Source organism: Camellia sinensis, chromosome 5, assembly GCF_055761805.1.
Source record: "Camellia sinensis isolate YWXY chromosome 5, ASM5576180v1, whole genome shotgun sequence".
NCBI classification, from domain to species: domain Eukaryota; kingdom Viridiplantae; phylum Streptophyta; class Magnoliopsida; order Ericales; family Theaceae; genus Camellia; species Camellia sinensis.
Window position 1 is genome coordinate 12,385,574 of NC_138965.1, and position 9,230 is coordinate 12,394,803.

Consider the following 9,230-nt stretch of genomic DNA (forward strand, 5'->3'; position numbering starts at 1 on the left):
AACTCCACAGAAAGAGAGCTCACTACAACATTCAATTCTGATCCAACCTCTCATCTGTCGTCTCCTTCTTTCAAACACTTAAATTCAGTTCAAAACATCTTCTAGAGCTTCAAAAGACCCCATTCTGGTATTTGATCCAAGCTCTAACCACTGGAAGGATGGATCCAAAGAAATCTAGGAAATTCGATGATGACGTAGTTGCCATAATCCAATGTTACAATGAAAAAACAAAAGCATTCACAGTTGGGAAGAAGAACCTGACCTTTACAACAAATGACATGACCTTGATTTTTTGTTTGGAAGGAGGTAAAGGAGCCATGTCATTAAGATACTCTAAAAAGCCAAAATCTGCATTCCTCAGGAGAAGATTCCAAAAGGACACAAGGCTCACTGGTCCTGTTCTTAAAAATGCCTTGGTCAAAGCAATGAACGGCAAGCAACCAACTGACTTCAAAGATGTAGCAATCATTGTTACATTGTACTTGTGTCTCACCCTATTTTTTGTAACAAGTGGGAATTCAATAGGTTGGGTTTTTATAAAGTATGTGGAACCTCTTGAATCAATGAAACAGTATGATTGGCCGGAAGCAATCACATCAACATTGATTGATTCTATCATGGCATTGCACAAAACTCCAGAAAAAGTTACGGGGTGTGTCATTGCATTGCTGGTAAGTATAATATCTATTCAAATTTGCAGTTATCATACTTACAAATTTGTGCGTTTACAAAATTTTATTTACTTTCATTTTCATCACAGTATTGGCTATGTGAACATGCAACTATCATTGACTCAGAAGACAGTAACACAACTGACTTTCCAAGATGTGCCAAGTGGAACTTGCAAACCTTGACGAAACAGCTGCAGAAGACACCAGTCCACTCTCTTGCACCTCGACAGGTTAGATTCCTATTGCTACTGAAATCTCAGTGAAATTCCAAAATTTCTCTGACCACTGCTTTGTTTCCCTCCTTGTGCATTGATTGATTAAGATTAATTTTCTCTGAAATATCAATTTATGTTTTCTTCTTTGCTTACCACTGGTCTATTTCTGCCATTGTAATCAATTTTCTCTGCCATCCAAATTTCTCTGACCACAATTGTAACACATTAACTTATATGCCCTGATTGATTTTCTCTAATATCTGAATTATGTTGGTTGTTTCATAATTTTCTCTGGCCCATCAAATTTTATTTCCTTGTGTGTAATTTTCTCTGCCCATAACTTATGTGCCTTGCATCTTTGATAAACACTGTTTATTTCTACACTTCTAATGAATTTTCACTGGAATTCAAATTTCTCTGACACAATTATAGTCAAACATTAACTTATATGCCTTGATTGATTTTCTTTGATATCTAAATTATGTTGCTTGTTTCATAATTTTCTATGCCCCATAAAATTAACTCCATGTCTCTAATTTTGTCTGGCCCATACAATTTTCTCTGAAGTTTGTTTCCCATTAGTATCATTTAGATGAATTTTATTTTCCTTATTTGAATTTTTTCTCTCAGTGAATTTTGTAACATTTCTGTAATAAAAGAGTCTCCTGTTACAGATTGATAACAAGCAACTAGTCAAAAACCCATCAGAGGAGTTCTGTCTTGGCAAAAAGACGAAGAAAGAATTAAAAAAGGCAATTGTCATATTCAATGAGACATTACAAGATCCATCTGAAGATGGAGGGAATGAACAAGCAGAAAGCAACACAGAAGAATATGAAGCCAGCAATGGACAAGAACATCAAGCAAGCAGCACAGAAGAACAAACCAGTAAAGAAAGTGAAGAAATAGAACCAGAAGACAAAGAACAAAAAGAACAAAAAGAAGAAGACAGTGAACAAGAAGATGAAGAAGAAGATGAACAACAAGAAGTGAACAAGGATGAAAGTGATGAAGAAGAAAATAATGAGCCGATGGACCACCAACATGATGGCATTTGTGGCTCAACAACGCGTCAGCCTGAAGAATTTGAGGAATCAAAGGATGCCCAAATTGCTGATCTACGTCAAAGACTGAAGGCACTGTCTCAATCTAGAAAAGAAGAAGACAGAAATTGGATTGAATTACTTGCTGAAAAGGATATTTCAATAAGAATCCTGACATCACATAACTCAGAACTTCAAGAAAAAGAAAGCACACTCCGAATGCAACTAAGGATGTTGGAGGTTGAAAAAGCAGACGATACAAAAACAATTCAACAGTTGAGGTGTTCAAATTTGGGGCTTGAAACTGAAAATGCTAAATTGCATGAACAAGTTCAAGAACTATCCGTCCAACTAGCAACACAACCATACCGAACACCAACACAACTTCAACCACAAGGTCAGTGAAAATCTTGAGCCACCAAAAGTTATGTCCTTGTGCCAACATAACTCAGAGAAATTTCTATTTATTATAATTTTCTCTGTCATTGGTAATTTTCTCTGGAAGTTATATCTCTCTGAACACATTAGTTATATTTCTACTGCTCATTTCATCTCTCTGTATATTTTCTTATTCCATTTTTGGGGCTTGTTTGATTTTCCCTGTGTATAGTTGAAATGCAAGTGGAACAACAACCAACAACCCAACAACAACAAATGCCACACAAACAACAACCGAAACAAAAGAAGAAACTCTATGGTAACTGCAAAATATTGAATTAAATAAATTTATATATTGAAATATCATCTGTTGCTTCAGAGAAATTTCACTTTTCCTAATATTTTCACTGTCTACAGTCAAAAAAGATCCGACATCAATGATAAAAAAATTTAAAGGCAAAAGAAAGGAAGGAAAAGCAGCATGATCCAGAATTCCAATGTCCCAAAGTTGCGAAAGTGACTAGAGCTTCAAAACAAGCTGCAAAGCAAGTTGAGCAAAGCACGAAGGACAAAGAAGTGCTTGATGCTGATGCGTACATCTTGCCTCCACCTATAAACATCAGAAAATCTTGGGTCTTTCCACAAACTCTTCCAATTTCAAGATTGATAAAAGATCATATAAAAGACATCTTGCAGCACATATCAAATGTGTCTGGGCTTGAGTAAGTACAACAAACAAAATAGAACATAACAAACAACAAATTACAAACTTATGTTACATTAACAACAATTCAATCCCTTCTTTGTCATCTTGTAGAGCTTTAATTTGGACAAGTGAGTTGAATCTCATTACCTTTGAAGACATTGGAAACCTAATAAAGCAAAAAGAAATTGCCAACAATGTAAGTCTTTCCCTTTCATCAAAATTTCTCTGCAATGTTCCATCAGCCTTTATAAAACAATATTACAATTATAAATCATACTTTTCAGGTCATTGATGGCTATGGAGAGATCCTTTTGGCTGACCAAATGAGAGAGAGACAACAACCAACCTCATTTTTTTTCACACCCTTGTGCTTAGTATGTTACTACCATTTTATTTGATTTTCTCTGGAATTTACTTTCTACTTTCTCTTCTTAATATACTTCTTGAAGTCAGTTGTGTGACTAGTCATAACAAAACCATTTTTTGATTTTCTCTGAGCACAGAATTTCATCAAGATGACAGAAAATCAAAGTTTTCGAGTATCCTTATTTGACAAGCACATTGAAATAGCATGGAGGAACTATAGGTTCCTCCATTTCCCAATAAATACTGGAGGTAATGAGAAGTCCACACATGGAAATCACTGGACCTTGCTTGTCCTGGACAAACAAGACAATTTATGGAGGTTCTACAACTCACTGAGGCCAAGGAGGGATGATGCAGAAGACAAATATTTCAAAGATGCAAAACAATTGGTAACGAGTGCAAATTTCTCTGATCCATCATCATCTTTATGTGATGATAATTTTCATAGAATCCCATTGACTTGTCCGTAAATTTCTCTGTTATATAAAAATTATTTTTTTGCAGCAAGATTACGTGGAGAATTTTTTGAAAGCTTGCCTTGAAAGAGACACTCAATCACAACCCTCTTTCAAATTAATAAACTTACAAAACACAAGTTACGACTTTGAGTATGTCAACAATGCTCCACAACAAGAAAGCGATTCGTAAGTTTCATACATCTATAAATAAGATAATTTGAATTGCATGTTTCTTAAAACTAACCATACATATAATTTGTATGCAGTCTGGATTGTGGCCTCTTTGTCTGCTATATAATGAAACAATATAGCAAACATGAACCTATCAGCTCCAAATTGTCCACACAAGAGATAAGGTTGCTGAGGGCAGAACTCATAGAGAGATTTGTGACCGAAGTTGGCCGGTCATGGACTGAACCAATTGAAATACCTCCAGAAGAACCACAAATGTAATAGTGAAACTAGTGAAAGGAAGACAATGTACATATCCACACAGAGAAAATTGTCTCACATATATGTATATATCCTTTCTTGTTGATACATTGAACGAATGATGATCCTTGACATATATGTATATATCCTTTCTTGACTAATCCAAATTTCATTTTTTTTTTATTTCAACTAATGTAAATTTCATACCTATCGATGGTTAAATATATATATATATATATATATATTTTTATTGTCATTCACAGAGAAAATTGTCTGCAGAAATTTCTCTGGTATGAACTACCAGAAATTCACAGAGAAATTTAAGTTGTATCGTCCCAAGGGGATGCCTATATGATCATGTAATCTGTAATACTTTGTGTTGGTACAAAACAATCATCAAACTCAACAAAACACAAAGCACACAGTAATTTTATCTGCCACTGGAAAATTTCATTGCATGAATTTCAAATTTCAGAACACAATGCCCAGATAGTTTTCTCTGATGGTGGAAAATTTCTCTGGATGAATTTGACAGAAGATGGAATTTCTAAGTTATGAATTTCTCTGGGTTGAGTGATTTGGAGAGGAGGAATTTCTCCGAGTTGGTGAGGAAAATTTCTCTGGCTTTGACACAAATTTCTGAGTTGAAGTGAGTCCAGAGACATTCTCAACTCAGAGAAATTCCAAAAGAGCTTAATTTTGTTTCTTGGTTGTACAATAATTTTTTGTATGCTCTGTCTGGTCTGCACATTTGTTGAAATGACTGATATGAAGCTACCGGAAATTTACAGATAAATTTAACTCATATCTCGCCAAAGAAGGTGCCTATATGATCATTCAATCTCTAATGCACTGTGTTAGTACAAAACAATTATCAAATTCAAAAAATACAATCCACACAGTACTTTAGTCTGCCATTGTCAAATTTATGTGGATGAATATGAAGCTTCAAAACACAACACACAGAATTTTCTCTGCCATAGGAAAATTTCTCTGGATGAATTTGACAGGTACTACAAACCCACTGCCTATAGTATATATCAATAAACACACTTTAACTGATATTGGAAAATTTCTCTGGATGAATTTGATTGATATTATTATATACACTGTCTAAAAAATACATTTCACAAAACAAAATAAACAAAGTAATCATCAAATGTATTATTCAATCAATAAAATGTATAATCCTAAACTATTTAACAAATGTTCCTTGCATGTCCTCTTATTATGGTGACCAATACTCTCATAACGACTACACTTAATCACCTTTTTAAACTCTCCAGTAGAAGCAATTCTGTTCTTCTTCGGCCTCCCAACAGGTCTCTTGCTTAATGGAGGTAAAATCATAGCATCTTCAATGCTACACACAGGTTTTTCAACAGTTGGAACTGGGCCAATCGAAAACGAGTATGCTTGACGATACATATTAGCATGAAAAAATGGTTCAACAAATGAATTCAAATTCTTTCCACTCCTAAAAATTGCAGCAACAGCATGTTGACATGGATACCCATTTATTTCCCATTTTCGACATGAACAAGTTCTCAACCCAAGATCAACCATAACCGAAGGAAAACAATGCACTTCAAAGACATTATCAGATGATAAACTCACATTCCATGTCCTCCCGTCCAAAAAAGACTTCTCCAACACACTATCCATACGAGGACACAAAATTTTATTCCTTTTACTAGAGAGCAGCCTCCTATCAGACCTCATATTCATGATTTGCAACCGTATCATGTCCACCAAATTTGTTATTGACAAGTGCCGAGCTTCTCGTATCCATGAATTGAATGACTCAGCAACATTTGAATACATCTCACCATAACGTTTCCCCGCAAAATATGCATCACTCCAATTTTCATATGGTAAACTTCTCAAGAAAACACTCACAATGTCTCCTCCCTCACTTTTTAATTCATTTAACTTGAAATGAAATGATGCCTTTGTTGGAGCATATGCACATTCTGAAAACTTGGGCACAATCGTCTCCCTAACCAAATTTGTGTTTCCACATGACAACTTATCCCTCAAATTTCTCTTTAGATGTTCCAGACAAAATCCATGAAAGCAGTTAGGGAAAAACCTAGCAATTCCCTCCACAATTCCACAATGTCGATCTGATATAAAACTTATCACCCTTTCTGATCCTAATACTCCATATAAATGTTCAAGAAACCAACACCAATTGTCTTTATTCTCAGCATCAACAACAGCAAAAGCTACAGGAAAAAAACCTACAAAACAAATAGGAACAAGCATATTAGATATACACATGCAGAGAAAAATAGAACAATAAACAACCAGAGAAGTTTGACACTGCCAACATCCAGAGAAAATTCACACATTGGCAACATCCAGAGAAAATTGACTTAGTGACCAGCTACAGAGAAAATTCACACAATCATAACATACAGAGAAAATTCACTTAGTGACCACCTACAGATACAATTCACACAATGACAACATCCAGAGAAAATTCATACACTGACCAAAATCCAGTGAAAATTCTCACAGTGGCCACAACAATAGAAAATCCACACAGTGGCCAAAACCAGAGAAAATTCACATTCACTCAATTCCTACATGTATAGAAAATTCACCTACTTAGATAAAATTAGATATATTTACAATTACCTTCATTCCCATCTTTCCCCGTTGCAGCAAGTATAACTCCTTTGTATCGTCCTTTCAAAAATGTTCCATCAAGAAAAAGCAATGACCGACAATATTTGAAACCAGCAATGCATGCATGAAAAGCCACAAACACTCTTTTGAAACGTTTGTTATCTTCAAAATCTAACTCAAAACGACTCCCTGGATTGTTCTTCAATGCCTCATCAAAATACCACCGTAATTGATCAAAGACAAACAAGAATCCCCATATGTACTACATTTTGCTTTTTCAACACCCAACCAACCACAGTTATAACTGATTGAGACCCCATACTTGTCTTTCATTTCTTTCACAACATCCACTGGACGAGTTAAAGGTTTTGCACTTACCTCTTCAAGTATCAGCCCAGAAACTAAACTGGAAGTCATCCTCGAATGTTTACTCGTACGAACCGCCACACCACACGTATGTTCATTGTTCAAAGTCCTTATGTAGAAGAACCCATTTGTTTTTTCAACAGAAGCATGTACACGCCACATACATCCCTTTGATTCCTTATATGCACATTCTGCCGTAACCCTCACCTTGTCATTTTTAACATACGTAAACTGAAAACCAACCTCAATAGCATACACACCACCCTCAAACTTTTGTCCAACACTCGTAATATTATTCCGCCAACTAGCCGACAATAACACCTTTTCTTGGTGAGAACAAAACTTAGAGAGTGAATTCCTTTCAACATCCACCAGCCTATCACACTCACCATCCACAGCATCTACTCAATTAGACCCCACTTCATCCTCTTCATCAGAAGTACTACATCTACTAACTGAAACATCAACTATATCAACACCGCGTGCACAAACAACCCTCAACATATTCACAAAATCAATATTATTTCGAACCATACAATTCGGATGGCCCAAAATAGAATATGAAATACACATAGACTCAGGTTTCAAATTCTCCCATGTTTTACACAAAATGCCAACCAATTCCTCAAAATTCAATTCGCATGAAACATTAATGACAAAAGTATCATTCCCATATTTGCACAGCAACAACACTGCACTGTCCATTGAAACTGAAACAAAAAACAACAAAAATAATTTGTTTAACATAGAAACACTTCACAAGAACAACATAAAAGTCCAGAGAAATTTCTAAAAATTATAATTTTCTCTGAACTTAAAATAAAAGTCCAAAGACATCTACAAACTGATATTCACCTTCAAGATGATAAAAAACAAAATCACAGAAACTTAATGAATCACAGAGAAATTTACTACTAACTATTAAACACAATTATAGAAAAAAAATCACATACAATACAAGTCCAGAGAAATACTTTTCCCTGAACTACAAACTGAAAGTGAGTAACAAACTTACAATTTTCTCTGAACTACAAATGCAAGTCCAGAGAAATTTATGAACTTACATTCACTTTCTCATATTCTATCTCCATTACAAACTTCTAATAATATGTCCATATGCACTTATAATTTCCTCTGGACTGCATAAACAAAAGTGCAGAAAATGAAATTTCTCTGGTTTGAAAAAACATAGAACAAAACTTATCATTGATTAGCATGTTGATAAAAAACAGAGCTCCAAAAATGAACTCTAAACATCAAAATCACCTACATTGTCAACACTATTTGAAATTGATCAAAAAACAAAGAATGAAAAATTAATTCCAAAAAATAAAAATCAACTATATCAAGCTGGCCTCTCTCTAAACAAAAATCAAAATCCATGTGGAATCTAAATCAAAAACAAACCTAATTCAACTCCACTCAAAAACCTACGCGATCAAAACACTGTCAACACTCTTTGAAATTGATTAAAAAACAAATAATAAAAAATCAATTTCAAAAATAAAAATCAACTCTATCAAGCTGCCCTCTCTCTAAACAAAAATTCAAAACAAAAATCAAAATGCATGTGGTATCTCCATCGAAAACAAACCTGATTCAACTCCACTGAAAATCTACGCGATCAACACACTGTAACACCACTGAAATCTCCGACGAAATCTCCAACGAAATCTACACGATCGTAGCAATCTTTCTCGTCAACTCCACTGAAATCTCCGATGAAATCTCCACCATAAAATCTCCACTGAAATCTCCGACGAAAACTCCGACAAAATCTCCACTTCAAATTCGGTTGCCAAAATCTATCAGTTAAGTCAACAGTATAATATTCAAACAAATTTATGTTATAAAGGAAGGGTAATTTAGGTACTTTATAACCTAAAATAAATTTGAGGGATCTTAGCCATCAAAACATATTATAAAGGACCTCTCCTCCTATCAAAAGTAAAGGAGGGACC

General features: G+C 34.7%; 1 long non-coding RNA gene across 1 annotated transcript; it reads left to right on the forward strand.

Moving 5' to 3' along the window:
• The first annotated feature begins 2,918 nt into the window (after positions 1–2,918).
• On the forward strand, positions 2,919–3,375 carry LOC145790041 (uncharacterized). The gene is made up of 3 exons (XR_014328672.1): positions 2,919–3,029; positions 3,125–3,209; positions 3,298–3,375. It is a non-coding gene; the product is annotated as an uncharacterized LOC145790041 (long non-coding RNA).
• Positions 3,376–9,230: the final 5,855 nt, after the last annotated feature.